Raw genomic sequence first — 14,891 nt, 5'->3', positions numbered from 1 at the left:
TGACAATTATAAATATATATGCCCCCAACAGGGGAGCAGCAAGATACACAAGCCAACTCTTAACCAGAATAAAGAGACATATAAATAAAAATACATTAATAGTAGGGGACCTCAACACTCCACTCTCAGAAATAGACAGAACACCCTGGCAAAAACTAAGCAAAGAATCAAAGGCTTTGAATGCCATACTCGACGAGTTGGACCTCATAGATATATATAGAACACTACACCCCAGAACCAAAGAATACTCATTCTATTCTAATGCCCATGGAACATTCTCAAGAATAGACCATGTTCTGGGACACAAAACAGGTCTCAACCGATACCAAAAGATTGAAATTATCCCCTGCATATTCTCAGACCACAACGCTCTGAAATTGGAACTCAACCACAAGGAAAAATTTGGAAGAAACTCAAACACTTGGAGACTAAGAACCATCCTGCTCAGGAATGACTCGATAAACCAGGAAATCAAAAATCAAATTAAACAATTTATGGAGACCAATGAGAATGAAAATACAACAGTCCAAAACCTATGGGATACTGCAAAGGCAGTCCTAAGGGGGAAATACATAGCCATCCAAGCCTCACTCAAAAGAATAGAAAAATCTAAAATGCAGTTTTTATATTCTCACCTCAAGAAGCTGGAACAGCAACAGAGGGACAGGCCTAATCCACGCACGAGGAAGCAGTTGACCAAAATTAGAGCTGAAATCAATCAAGCAGAAACCAGAAGTACAGTAGAGCAGATCAACAGGACTAGAAGCTGGTTCTTTGAGAGAATCAATAAAATTGACAGACCACTGGCAAGACTTATCCAAAAGAAAAGAGAAAGGACCCAGATTATTAAAATTATGAATGAAAAAGGAGAGGTCACGACGAACACCATTGAAATTGGAAGGATTATTAGAAATTTTTATCAACAGCTATATGCCAATAAACTAAGCAATCTGGAAGAGATGGAATCCTTCCTGGAAACCTATAAACTACCAAGATTGAAACCGGAAGAAATTGATTCCTTAAACAGGCCAATTAATTATGAAGAAATTGAGTCAGTGATAAACAACCTTCCAAATAACAAAACTCCAGGCCCGGACGGTTTTCCTGGGGAATTCTACCAAACATTCAAAGAAGAAATAATACCTATTCTCCTAAAGCTATTTCAAAAAATAGAAACAGAAGGAAAGCTACCAAACTCATTCTATGAGGCCAATATTACCTTGATCCCCAAACCAGGCAAAGACCCCCTCAAAAAGGAGAATTACAGACCGATTTCCCTAATGAATATGGACGCCAAAATCCTCAACAAGATACTTGCTAATAGAATCCAACAGTACATTAAAAGGATTATCCATCACGATCAAGTGGGATTCATACCTGGGATGCAAGCGTGGTTCAATATTCGCAAATCAATCAGCGTGATACATCATATCAACAAGAAAAGACTCAGGAACCATATGATCCTCTCAATCGATGCCGAAAAAGCATTTGACAAAATACAGCATCCTTTCCTGATTAAAACCCTTCAGAGTGTAGGAATAGAAGGTACATTTCTCAATCTCATAAAAGCCATCTATGAAAAGCCTACTGCAAATATTATTCTCAATGGGGAAAAGCTGGAAGCCTTTCCCTTAAGATCAGGAACTCGACAAGGATGCCCACTCTCGCCACTATTATTCAACATAGTACTAGAAGTCCTTGCAACAGCAATCAGACGACAAAAAGGGATCAAAGGTATTCAAATTGGCAAAGAAGAAGTCAAAATGTCTCTCTTTGCAGATGACATGATACTCTATATGGAAAACCCAAAAGAAGCCACTCCCAAACTATTAGAAGTTATAGAGCAATTCAGTAACGTGGCGGGATACAAAATCAATGCTCAGAAATCAGTTGCATTTCTATACACGAATAACGAGACCGAAGAAAGAGAAATTAGGGAATCCATCCCATTTACAATAGCACCAAAAACCATACGTTACCTTGGAATTAACTTAACCAGAGACGTAAAGGACCTATATTCTAGAAACTATAAATCACTCTTGAAAGACATTGAGGAAGACATAAAAAGATGGAAAGATATTCCATGCTCATGGATTGGAAGAATTAACATAGTTAAAATGTCCATGCTACCCAGAGCAATCTACACTTTCAATGCTATCCCGATCAAAATACCGAGGACATTTTTCAAAGAACTGGAACAAATAGTCCTTAAATTTGTATGGAAACAGAAAAGGCCCCGAATCTCCAAGGAACTGTTGAAAAGGAAAAACAAAGCTGGGGGCATCACAATGCCGGATTTCGAGCTGTACTACAAAGCTGTGATCACAAAGACAGCATGGTACTGGCACAAAAACAGACACATAGACCAATGGAACAGAATAGAGAGCCCAGAAATGGACCCTCGGCTCTTTGGGCAACTAATATTTGATAAAGCAGGAAAAAACATCCGGTGGGAAAAAGACAGTCTCTTCAATAAATGGTGCTGGGAAAATTGGACAGCTACATGCAAAAGAATGAAACTTGACCACTCTCTCACACCATACACAAAAATAAACTCCAAATGGATGAAAGACCTCGATGTGAGACAGGAATCCATCAAAATTCTAGAGGAGAACATAGGCAGCAACCTCTACGACATCGGCCAAAGCAACCTTTTTCATGACACATCCCCAAAGGCAAGAGAAACAAAAGATAAAATGAATTTATGGGACTTCATCAAGATTAAAAGTTTCTGCACAGCCAAGGAAACAGTCAGAAAAACTAAGAGGCAGCCCACGGAATGGGAGAATATATTTGCAAATGACACTACAGATAAAGGACTGGTATCCAAGATCTACAAAGAACTTCTCAAACTCAATACACGAGAAACAAATAAACAAATCAAAAAATGGGCAGAAGATATGAACAGACACTTTTCCAATGAAGACATACAAATGGCTAACAGACACATGAAAAAATGTTCAAAATCATTAGCCATCAAGGAAATTCAAATCAAAACCACACTGAGATACCACCTTACGCCAGTTAGAATGGCAAAAATAGACAAGGCAAGAAACAACAATTGTTGGAGAGGATGTGGAGAAAGGGGATCCCTCCTACATTGTTGGTGGGAATGCAAGTTGGTACAGCCACTCTGGAAAACAGTGTGGAGGTCCCTTAAAAAGTTAAAAATTGAGCTACCCTATGATCCAGCCATTGCACTACTGGGTATTTACCCCAAAGATACAGACGTAGTGAAGAGAAGGGCCATATGCACCCCAATGTTCATAGCAGCAATGTCCACAATAGCTAAATCGTGGAAGGAGCCGAGATGCCCTGCAACAGATGACTGGATTAAGAAGTTGTGGTCCATATATACAATGGAATATTACTCAGCTATCAGAAAGAACGAGTTCTCAACATTTGCTACAACATGGACAGCACTGGAGGAGATAATGCTAAGTGAAATAAGTCAAGCAGAGAAAGACAACTATCATATGATTTCTCTCATCTATGGAACATAAGAACTAGGATGATCAGTAGGGGAAGAAAGGGATAAAGAAAGGGGGGGTAATCAGAAGGGGGAATGAAACATGAGAGACTATGGACTATGAGAAACAAACTGAGGACTTCAGAGGGGAGGGGGGTGGGGGAATGGGATAGACTGGTGATGGGTAGTAAGGAGGGCACGTATTGCATGGTGCACTGGGTGTTATACACAACTAATGAATCATCGAGCCTTACATCGGAAAACGGGGATGTACTGTATGGTGACTAACATAATATAATAAAAAATCATTAAAATAATTTATTGCTTCTGGTTATCTTTTTTTTTTTTTGGAGCCATATTAATTCTGCATACAAAATCCTGTTTCTTTGCAGTTTTGTTTATGAACTTCATGTATTTCAATCTTTTTCGTGTTTTATTGCACTGGCTAGGAGTTAAAAGAAATGCTGATAGAAGTTAATGAGAGCAGATATCCTTGCCTTGTTCCTGATCTTGGTGGAAAGGCATTTACTAGTCTATCATCATACATGATTCTATCCTAATTTGGTGACATTTTTATAATGAATGAGTACTGAAAAGCTAGTCACTAGTTTTCGGCATTCATTTAGATGATCACATGATTTTTCTTATTTTGAGAATTATTTTGTGAATTACATAGATTTTCAATGGTAGCCACTAGCATTATTCTTTTATGTATTTCTGTATTGAATCTGCTAATATTAACAAATTTTGAATTTATGATCATGAGAAGGGGTATGGGTTTGTAATTTTCCTTTTAGATATTGTATTTAATGGTTTTTGATATCAAGGCTATACTGCTTCATAAAATGAGTTGGGAATTGTTCTTTCCTGTTTTTAAGAATTTATTTAATATTGGTTTTATTTCTTAATATTTGATATAATTCAATAGGAAAGCCATCTGAAATTTGCATTTTGTGAGGTTTTGATAACAATTTCAATTTCCTTAAAAGACATGAGGCTACATGGATTTTTCTATTCCTTTGTCAATTTGGTAAGAAATTCACTCAATTATGTAAGTTACTGAATTAATGAACATAACACAGAACTTCTCAACTTCTACATTATGGGTATTTGGGGCTGTGTAGATTTTTCTTATGGGAGGATACTCTGTATTTTGTAGGATGTTTAGCAACATCTTGGCCTATATCCACTAAGATTCCAGTAGCACCTCTTCTTCCAGGTTGTGACAGCCAAACTACTTTTCAGATATTCCCAAATTTCCCTTTTGGGCAAAACTGTCCCCAGCTGAGAACCACTGGCATAAAGTTATTCATAATACCTCATAATTGTATCTTTAATGTTTGTAAGACACGTAATGATATTCACTATTTTTTAATGATACTAGTAATTTATATTTTCTCCATTTTTCTTTGTTAGGGGCTTATCAAATTTATTAATCACTTCGAAGAACTGACTTTGACTTTGTTTTCTGTTTATTTTTACTTCATTAATTTCTAATTTTATATGTATTATTTCTTTCTTCTTCTTAAGTAGGGTTTAATTTTCTCTTCTCTTTTGTTTTCTAATGTAAAAGCTGTGCCTCTTCCTTCTTTCCTAATATAGGCAATTAATGTTCTAAATTTTCATTTTACACCAGTTTTGGATGCATCCTACAAATTTTGATATATTGTATTCTCATTATCAAAGAGTTTAAAATACTTCTCATTTTCCTTGTGATTTCTTCTGTGATTCACAGGTTATTTAGAAGAGAATTACTTAATTTCTAAATATTTGCCATTTTCCAGATATTTTTATTACTTATTTCTAATCTGTCGTCATAGAACATGTATTATATGTTTCTGATATTTTGAAATTTATTGAGACTTTTAATATGCTAGCATATAATTGGGTCTATCTTGCTGAATGTTCTTTATGCAGCTGAAAGGAATTTGTACTTGTAATTGATGGAGTGCATATTCTAATAAATTTATTGGATCAAGTTAGTACACAGTGTTATTCAAATCTTCTATACTTTTCTTGATTTTCTGTCTACTGTTCTATTAACTATTCCAGATTTGTCTATTTCTCCATTTATTTGTTCACTATTGTTTTGTGGCTTTAAGTCTCTGTCAGCAGCTGCATACATATTGAGACTTGTTATATCTTCTTAAACAATGACTTTTACCACCATGAATTTGTCTTTGTATCTCTGGTAATACTATTTTTTTCTTGAAGTCTTATTTTTCTGATATTAATATGGTGATATATTCTTTCTCATGCTTACTGTTTTCATAGTATATTCTCCCTTACCTTTTTACTTTAGATATATTCAAATTTTACCTTCAAATGATAAAGAAAAATACAAGAACACTGCAACACTATAATTCTATTTACATATCTTGCTACATTTTGTGCCCTTTTTGACATATATTTTATTTCTACACGTTATAAACCCAAAATATATCATTACTGTATTTACTTTAGTCATAATCTTTAAAAGCAATATATAGCTATAGATATAATAGATGAAATACATATATAATAAAGATAATTTAAAAATACTTCTATATGTTTAGGCATATAGCAGGACTTCCACCTGGTATTATTTCACATTAGCCTGAAAGACTTCTAAAATTTCTGCTAGAGATGCTCTGGAGATAAATTTGCTCAGCTTTTTCATCTGAAATAGTTTTATTTTTCCTGAAATATTTAAGTGTCTTTTTTCTTAAATGTTGAATTTAAATTGACATAATTTAAAAAAAAATATTCTTAGGTCACTTTAAAAATGCCATTCCATTTTCTGTGGCATCCATTGTTTCTGATATAAAAGTCACTAGTGATTTTCTTTTTTTATCATTGTTCCCCTGTATGCAATGTGTATCTTTTTCCTGTGACTGGTATTAAGATTTTTTGTATGATTCCCTAGGTTTGCTTTCAATTTATGCTTTCAGGATTCACTAGGCTTCTTGAATATGTAGATTGATCTCTTCAGTCAGCTTGGAGATTCCTCAGTTTTTCTCTCTTCACATTATTTCTTCTGCCCCCTTCTTTTTTCCTCTCCCGGGATTCTAAGTACATGTGTGCTAAGTCATTTGATATTATCCTGCAGATATCAGACACTTTCTTCCATCTGTCCCTTCTTTTTGCTCTTTATATTTGGTTTGTATAATTTCTATTAACCTGTCTTAAGTTTATAGATTCTTTCCTCTGCTGCATCCAGTTTGCTGGAAATAGTATCAGGTGGATTTTTTTATGTCTAATATTTTACTTAATTTCCTGCATTTCCTTTTTTTTTAAAACACGTCCCATGTTGTCCACTTTCGCTACAGACCCTGCACCATATTTATAATAGTGACTTTAAATCCCCTTTCAGATAATTCCAACAAACAGGCCATTTTTTTGTTTGCCTCTATTAACAGTTTTCTCTCTTGACCCAGGCTCATTTTCTTTTGCCTACACATCTCATAATTTTTACTGGATGCTGGATATTGTAAAAAAGAGAAGAGTAAGTTACATTTGCCCTAAAGAATATCTTGCTGCTTTTTCTATCAGACTTCTTGTTTGGAAGTTTGAGTCTATTGAATCTTTAGATTTGCTGTGTCTGGACTTCAAGCTCTGATTAGATTCATTTCCTTAAAATGTTCTTGGGTTCTCAGCACTGGCAAAACTCTGGAGATTGCTTTGTACCTGATAGCTCACCTACTAAACTATATGCTACTCTTTTAGCTCAAAATCCCAGCTTCCAGGATGTCCAAGGATTGTTCTCTTTATTCCTCAGTCTTGCCTGTCTTTGTGCCTGAGTATAAATTTCTCCATCCTGTTGCCGCGTCCCCAGCCTTCAGAGGGCTGCTGCGGTATATGTCATGAAGGCCTGGAATCCCCAAACAACTGCTCCCAGCAATCCTACCTCACTCCCTGCCTTTCACGTACTACTTTTGAACACTCTGACATTTTGAACAGTTAGAGGGCGGGTGCAGACTTATTCTGACTGGAGCTCCAAGTGACTGTCAGCTATCATTCCAACCCACACACGATCATTAAACATTTGGCTGCCCTCCCTTTACCTCCGTTTATGGTACATTCATGTAGTATAAAGGTACTTTATGCACCATAAACTGTTCTGTAAGAAATGAAAGCAGCTGTCATTTTCTTTTCTCTTTGGAAGTTGTTGTTGCCTTTTGGATTAAAATTTATTAAAGTTTGTGTCCTCAGTCTCTGAGAAACTTTTTTGTGTTTTGTTACATTTTAAATGATTTTTAAAATCCTCTCTGGCTTGTGCTTCAGAAGTGGAGCAAAAGTTTCTTATAACTTCCTAACTCCTAATTGGGCTCTGTATTTTTATTATTTTATAACCCTTTCAGAACACCTCCTCAAGGTTTTCTGGACCCAGTTCTCCACTGAGCCACAGTGGTGATAATTACTTACTAAAAAATTGAAAATACTTCCTTCTTTTCTCCCCTAACCATTTAATTTTTACTGATTGTTCTTCCTTCCATTTATGTCGTAAAGAGCTAATTGGTCCCCTGTGATTCATATCTGGCCTTGTTTCTTATTCCCGGAGTGTCTCACTCCAGTCATGTTTCCCTTCTTTTCTATCTATGCATACTTGGATTTCCTTGTACTTTGAGAACAAGTCTGACGTTTGGTAGGAAATATATAGGTAGAACTTATCTTAAGGCTTTCAGTTATCATTAATCTCAGTACCTACCACAGATGTATTGCCCAGACATTTTGCCTATATTCTTAACTTGCATTATCCTGGCTTTCTTACTCGGTTTTAAGGATTGCTTCTCCCTGAAACCTTTTGTTTCTTTATTACTAATCATCTCATCTAACCCTAAAAATCTGAAAATGCTACTTCCCAGCTGCATTCAACTTTTGGACTTGATTAGTTGTCCAACTGAGCGCATAAAACTTGCTATCATTCTCTGACTTCCTCTATAGCTACAGCCACTGAAAAAAAAAAATGTCATTTCCCCTTCCCTCTATCTACCAGAACTCCAACTTCAATAGTCCCAGTGTCTTCCAAATAACTTATTAGATATGTTGTCTCACCTGGATTGCTGTTCTGATCATTTAATTTAATATATAACCTCAAAATATGGATATGGGAGATACTAAGATACCAATACTATAAGAATATATTATTTAAATCTCAAATAATCTTCAATTTGGAAAACATTTGGATATATATTTTAGTATAGTGGGCTTCATCTATTCCTGATTACCAGAAGCTATTACTAATTTAAGGACCAGCTTGGTCTATCAGCCATCTCATTGATCTCATTCTACCAGTTCATCAGGAAATAAAATATATAAAACAAATCATGAAATTTCAAATTATGTACCTCTATTCCTCAGCTACATCACTGATTTTGTTTAAATTTAAAAATTCCTTTCTCTGAGGCACCTGGGTGGCTCCATTGGTTGAGTGTCCGACTCTCGGTTTTGGCTCAGGTCGTGGTCTCGGGGTCACGGGATCGAGCACCAATTTGGGCTCTGCACTCAATGGGGAGTCTGCTTGAAATTCTCTCTCCCTTTCCCCTTCCCCCTCATAAATAAATAAATCTTTTAAAAAAATTACAAAATTAAAAACTCCTTTCTCCAAATTCTATATATAACTCCTTCCACAGTCTCTCAGGAAATACTTAGTGAGAACCAAATCCTATTGATTCTATTTCCCAATTATTCCTACCTATTCATCCTCTCTGTTCACCAGGCATCATTACCTTTGCTCTGTATCCTTCTTATATTTCTTATCTGGTCTTTCAGCCTCCAATATCCCACCCATCCACTCCCTATTCATTTTCAGCAACAATTTCAGAATAATTTTTCTAAAATGTACATATGACTTTAATGATTAGCATTAAGTCATAACTCCTTAATGCACAGGATCCTTTACGACTAATTTTCTTTCTCAGTTTTCAGCCTAATTTTATTTTCTATTTTGTCCTCACATGTAGATTATGCTACAGTCATACAAATGTTTACAGTTAAATATACCATACTCTTAGATATTTTATAGCTCAAGGCTCGTGTTCACATTTTTTGCCTGTAACTCCATTTCCAGTTTTACTCAGCTAATTTTTTCTCAAATATCTCCTCCTTTAGAAGGTCTTTATTAATTCCTAAGTCTGAACCAAATGCCATTTCTCTATGCCTCCTGTGCCAATTCTTATCATAGCACTTATCACATATCTGTTGATTTGCTTAACTCTCTTCTCCACTAGGCTCTAAGTAATATTAATGAGTTTGATGCCATTGAAATTAAGAACTTCTGCTCTTTCAAAGACACACTTAAGACAATGAAAGAAAAACCACATACTGGGAGAAGACTTTTGCACATCACATGTCTGATGCGGAATCCATGCTTATATTCAGAATTAAAAACTTTTATAATTCAGTAAAAATAAAATAATAATGATAAAAAAATGGACAAAATTTTGAACAGACACTTCACCAAAGATGCTGTAAGGATGGCAAATAAACACTTGAAAACATGTTCAACATTAGTAATTATAAAAAAAAAAAAAAAGCAAATTAAAACCATAAGAAACCACTACTGGACTATTAAAATGGCTAAACTTAACACGAATGAACTTTCTAAGAATTGACAAAGTTGTTGATCAAAGGAAACTCTTAAGCACTGCTGGGGGGAATATAAAATGATACAGCCATTCTGGAAAACAGTTTGGCAGTTTCTTAAAATTTTAAATATAAACCTGTCATAGATGTTCTACTCCTAGGTATACATTCAAAGAAATGTAAGCAACATGTCTTGGAAAGACTTATCCATGAATGTTCATAGCAGTTTTGCTTGTAACAGAGAAAGCTGAAAGGAGCCCAAGTATCCATCAATAAGTGAACAAACTGCAGTACATCCTTATAAGGGAATACTTAGTCATAGAAGGGGAGGGACTATGGTACTTGCAACAAGTTGGATGAATCTCAAAATAAGTAGATTGAATGAAAAAATCTAGAAAAAGAAGAGTATATAATATTTGATTCCATTAATGTAAAATTCTAGAAGATGCAAGCTCACCTAGAGAAAGTATATCCATGGAAGAACAGCAAGATGGAATTACAAAGGACACGAGGAAATTTTTGTGGGTATGAATATATAATTTTGATTATGGTTTCACAGGTACACGCGTATGTTCAAACTTCTCAGGTTGTACATTTTAAACATGTACAGTTAATGGTATGCCAATTATATCCCAGTAAACTTTAAAGAAATAAAAAAATAAATTAAAAATCTCCTACACATTCTTCACCTCCAGGGAATCTTCAACAATCTTTTAGTGGTACTTAGATAGCATTCTCCTATTATTCATATGCTTATATTTCATTGTTTCGTTGATTTACCTGTTTACCTCACTAGATTTTAAGCAATACAGAAGGAAAGAAATTATTTTTGAGATTGATTTCTTAGAGATAAAAGAGGTCTTTTCAGAAAACATAGATCATTTCTGTTCAAAGTAGAACACTGACTTGAATGGTCATTGTCTTGTACTGATGCCCAATGCCCTCTACTATATACTAATATTTGTTACTCTCTTAAGGTCATCATTATTAATTACTAGTGTTTGAAATTTGAAGACTAATCTGGAGATCAACAGAATTGAACATGCAATATTTCACACTGCTATTTAAGAATTTTGAAAAGTTGAAATTAGAATGTTAAACACGTATATTTTGACACACCTCTTATAAATATGTCAGCTTCTATCTGCCTCCTCTGTCTTAAATCTAAAACTAACTTGGTCATCCTATCCTTTTCTGTGGTTCATGAAAATTCCCAAAAATCTTTGTTAAGTGTCCCATGTTGGAAAATATAACAAATAATAAGGTTAACAGGCCAAGCTATATCAAACTGTCATAATTTAGGAGTCATAGTGTGGGGTGGCTTTAGAAAGCAGTGTTTGGAAAGAGGGAACAAGCACAATGAAAATTAAAAGAAAGTCTGGGGTTAACACAAAAATCTCAATAGTTATTAAGATAAAATGTAAGTAATATTTTCCCTCTAAAACTAAAGCTTTTTAGGTCTTTGTCATCAAAAAATCCTAGAAACTCTTACCGGTGTTTTGTGTTATTGTATGGAGCTGTGTTGTCTAAAGAATATGTCCTAGCCACATGTGGCTATTAAGAATTTGAATTGTGGCTACCCTAAATTGAATCAGGAAAATTTCTGATTTCATATGAAAAGTAGAGTGTAAAATATCTCATTAATTATCGTTATTACACATGCTAAAATAATGTCTTGGACATATTGGGTTATTACAATTAATCCTACCTATTTCATTTTTTCTAACATGACCACTAGAAAACTCAAAGTTACATATATGGCTTGAATCTGTTGCTCAATTATATTTTTGTGGGACAGCATAGTATAGAGAATAAACAGTTTCACCCAGTGCTTGAACTGATAATTGGCATCTCAGAGGAAGAATTTCCATATTTATATTAGTCCTTTTAAGTGCTAGTCATTCTATTTTGAATAGAAGTACAAAAGAAGAAAGGATTATAAAATTTTGATAACAATGTCACTGCATTCTAAAAGAGTTGGAGGGATACTGCTGTGTTTGTGAACAAATATTAAAGGGATGTTTTGTTATAAAAAAGAAGTCTCTAGGCTAGTCTCACAAGAGAGAGGTTGAGATGAAGGTAGCACCAACTGGTCTGTATTAAGAGAAATTCTCCATTTTCATCTGCATCAGCTTGAGAAAAATGGATTCTGGGCATCAGAATTAATAGAAAAGCATTTGAGAAAAAGCTCAATGGAAAGTCAGAGGGGGCCCCTGGGGAAGAGATGGAAGATTGGGCTCAAGAAGAAGGGGGATCACTACAACATGACTAGGTATAAAATGAACTTTGAACTTTAATAAAAATCAGTGTTATATTGTTTTAAATTGTTTCCTTTTTTTGTTCATTCATCTCTTTTTAATTTCTACAAATCTGTGGTAATCTGTTCCACATACAGCTTTCTGTTCATTAATTTGTGGTATAATGGGAAAGAACCATGTTTAAACACAGGGGAAAGGGATATAGAGAGAACAAAGAAGCATCCAGAAGCAGTGATTAGATAGCACTAAGTGATCAAGACTTGAGCCAGGGGCAAAGCACATAAAATAATGACAGTCAATTATCAACAGAGTTGTAAACCCTTCTTCTGTGAAATATTTTAAAAAACTGGGGAATGCACTCCCTTGAAGAAGAGGTGTAATGAAACTAACATGAGTTCTCTCCTTGGTGAGCAGAGACTACACCAGGTGGAGTTGTTACTTCAGCAGCTAAGGAACTCACTGTGAATAACTTCCAAAGCCATGACTCCCTGAGGGCGGGCGATAAGTGAATTTCTTTTATTTAGGGTGAGGAGGAATATTCAGAAATGGGAGCTCTGTCATCACAAGGAAAGGTGGGTGTAACATTGCACAGGCATTCTTAGAAAACAGGCCTAGCCACCCAATCCTATGTTATGTTAATAAGGTTTGTGCTCCTCCCAGGGTGGAGACTTTGATACAATGAAGCAGAGCTAACTGTTGGACAAGGACAAGGGGTTATGGGCTGGAAGGTGTCTTGGGCTCCTTTTCTCAGGTAAGGAATGCAGGGCCTGGCTTACTTTTGAAACAGCACAGTAAGTCTTGGGGATTTTTACCACTATTTTATTGTCTCTGATATGGCTAGGCTATGTCCTGGCTTGTTAGAGACGTTAGTTTTTGCATCTCCTTTTTTCCTTAAAATCACTAACTACCGAGGTTTTTGCTCTTATTTGTTAATTCTGACACCTTCTGGAAAGTTCTGTAAGAAGTGTGTTAGGGCAAGTAGACCAGTAAGATCACAGAAAATGGGTGGGGGCCTAAAATGACTTCTCTTTCTAAAGACCCCTACACCTTTCTCTTTCTACTTACAAAAATTTCAGGTTATTTCATTTGCCTACTAATGTAAAGGGTGACTCTAGAAGACTGGAGAACTAGGTGTGGCAGGCTATTTTCCTTGGGTGCCCATGGTTCTTGGTCACACCACTTCAAGGAATGAAGAGGTAGACCAGACAGAGTGGTGGGCAGCAAAGCAAGGTTTACTGAGCGATAGCAAATCGATAGTACAAAGCTCCCAAAGAGGGTGGAGACCCAAGAGGGGTGCAACCAGAATTTCCACGTCTAGGGGTTTTTATGGGCTTCTTAGTGGACTGTTTTAATCTGATTAACCCTGCACCTCTCATCCAATTAAGTTTTCGTCATCTATCAATCACATGAGAAAGGGTGGAGGGCTCCTTCCAGGGTGGTGTAAAATCCTTTTAAAGGTGGTTTCCTCTTGGGGCGGGGTGGGGGGGGGTGCACGTGTCCCTCCCTGCCTGCCTACCTTCCAGCCTTCCAACTACCCTTCATTATAGGGAGTCACATGTGGAATCTCTGCTCGGGTATTTTCAGTTTCTCATCTTCTTTCATTTCCTATTTCAGATGTAATAAGCAATGAGAAAATACAACTTTAACTATAGGCTCTAACTAGATTTTTCAAAACATTATTTTGAGGTCAGGGAACACTAGATGTGGAAGTGATGAGCTCTATACGGGAGCTCCCTTAAGACTTAAACTTTAAATGTTTAAGTAATTTGATTTTTATTCATTCATTCTTACATGAAATTCATTGTATTCTATTAGAGGATTACTTATATGGTTAGGGCATTTGTATTTTTTACAATGACAATCCATAAAAGCAAAGCTACTTGGACATCTTTCCACCATTCCTCACCTTGGAGATCACTGAAGCAACTCTGAAGAACCCCTATAGCCAGAATCATGGGTGTCCCATTTCATAAATAAAATTTAAAACCCATTGCTTTAAATGTTAAACTCAATTTAAATACTGATAATACTTTTTGGACAGAGGAAATTTTTTTTAAACTGTAAAAAGAGGATAAATCTGTCCAGTGTTTTCTGAAAAGAAATGTGGGGTTACCTAGTATTGATATACGATTGAATCCTGCCTCTGTATCTCTAATTCATAATTGTCATTTCCTAAAGCTACTTTTGAAAACAAGGAGAAATAATGGCTAGCAGATAAAACACCATTGTTGTACTGCTCTAGGTCAAAATACGGCCATCTTTATCTATTGGGTTTTATAATCCATTTCCTTGCCACATTAGTTCTTTAATTATTTTACAGCCAGGATTTTTACTCTGGTCCTAAAGGACAAACTTCAAGAAAATCTGTGAACCCTCTAAAAATGTACACAAAATTCTGTTACCTGTTTTCCATTGGAAGAGGGGGGGACCCCAAGACGCTGATTTGTTGTAGCCAAGCTGTTTATTTTGAAAATTCAAACCATGTTAGGGGAAGATGCCATACCCTCCCCTCTTCCACCACCTTTGGAAGATTTGGCTAAACAAGAGGGGCTGAAATGATATAATCAATGTCCCATTGTTGGCCATTTAGGTTAAATGAA

This window comes from Ursus maritimus, unplaced genomic scaffold (genome assembly GCF_017311325.1).
Source record: "Ursus maritimus isolate PB19 unplaced genomic scaffold, ASM1731132v1 scaffold_3, whole genome shotgun sequence".
Classification (NCBI taxonomy): Eukaryota; Metazoa; Chordata; class Mammalia; order Carnivora; family Ursidae; genus Ursus; species Ursus maritimus.
Note: the sequence above shows the minus strand (reverse complement) of the source record.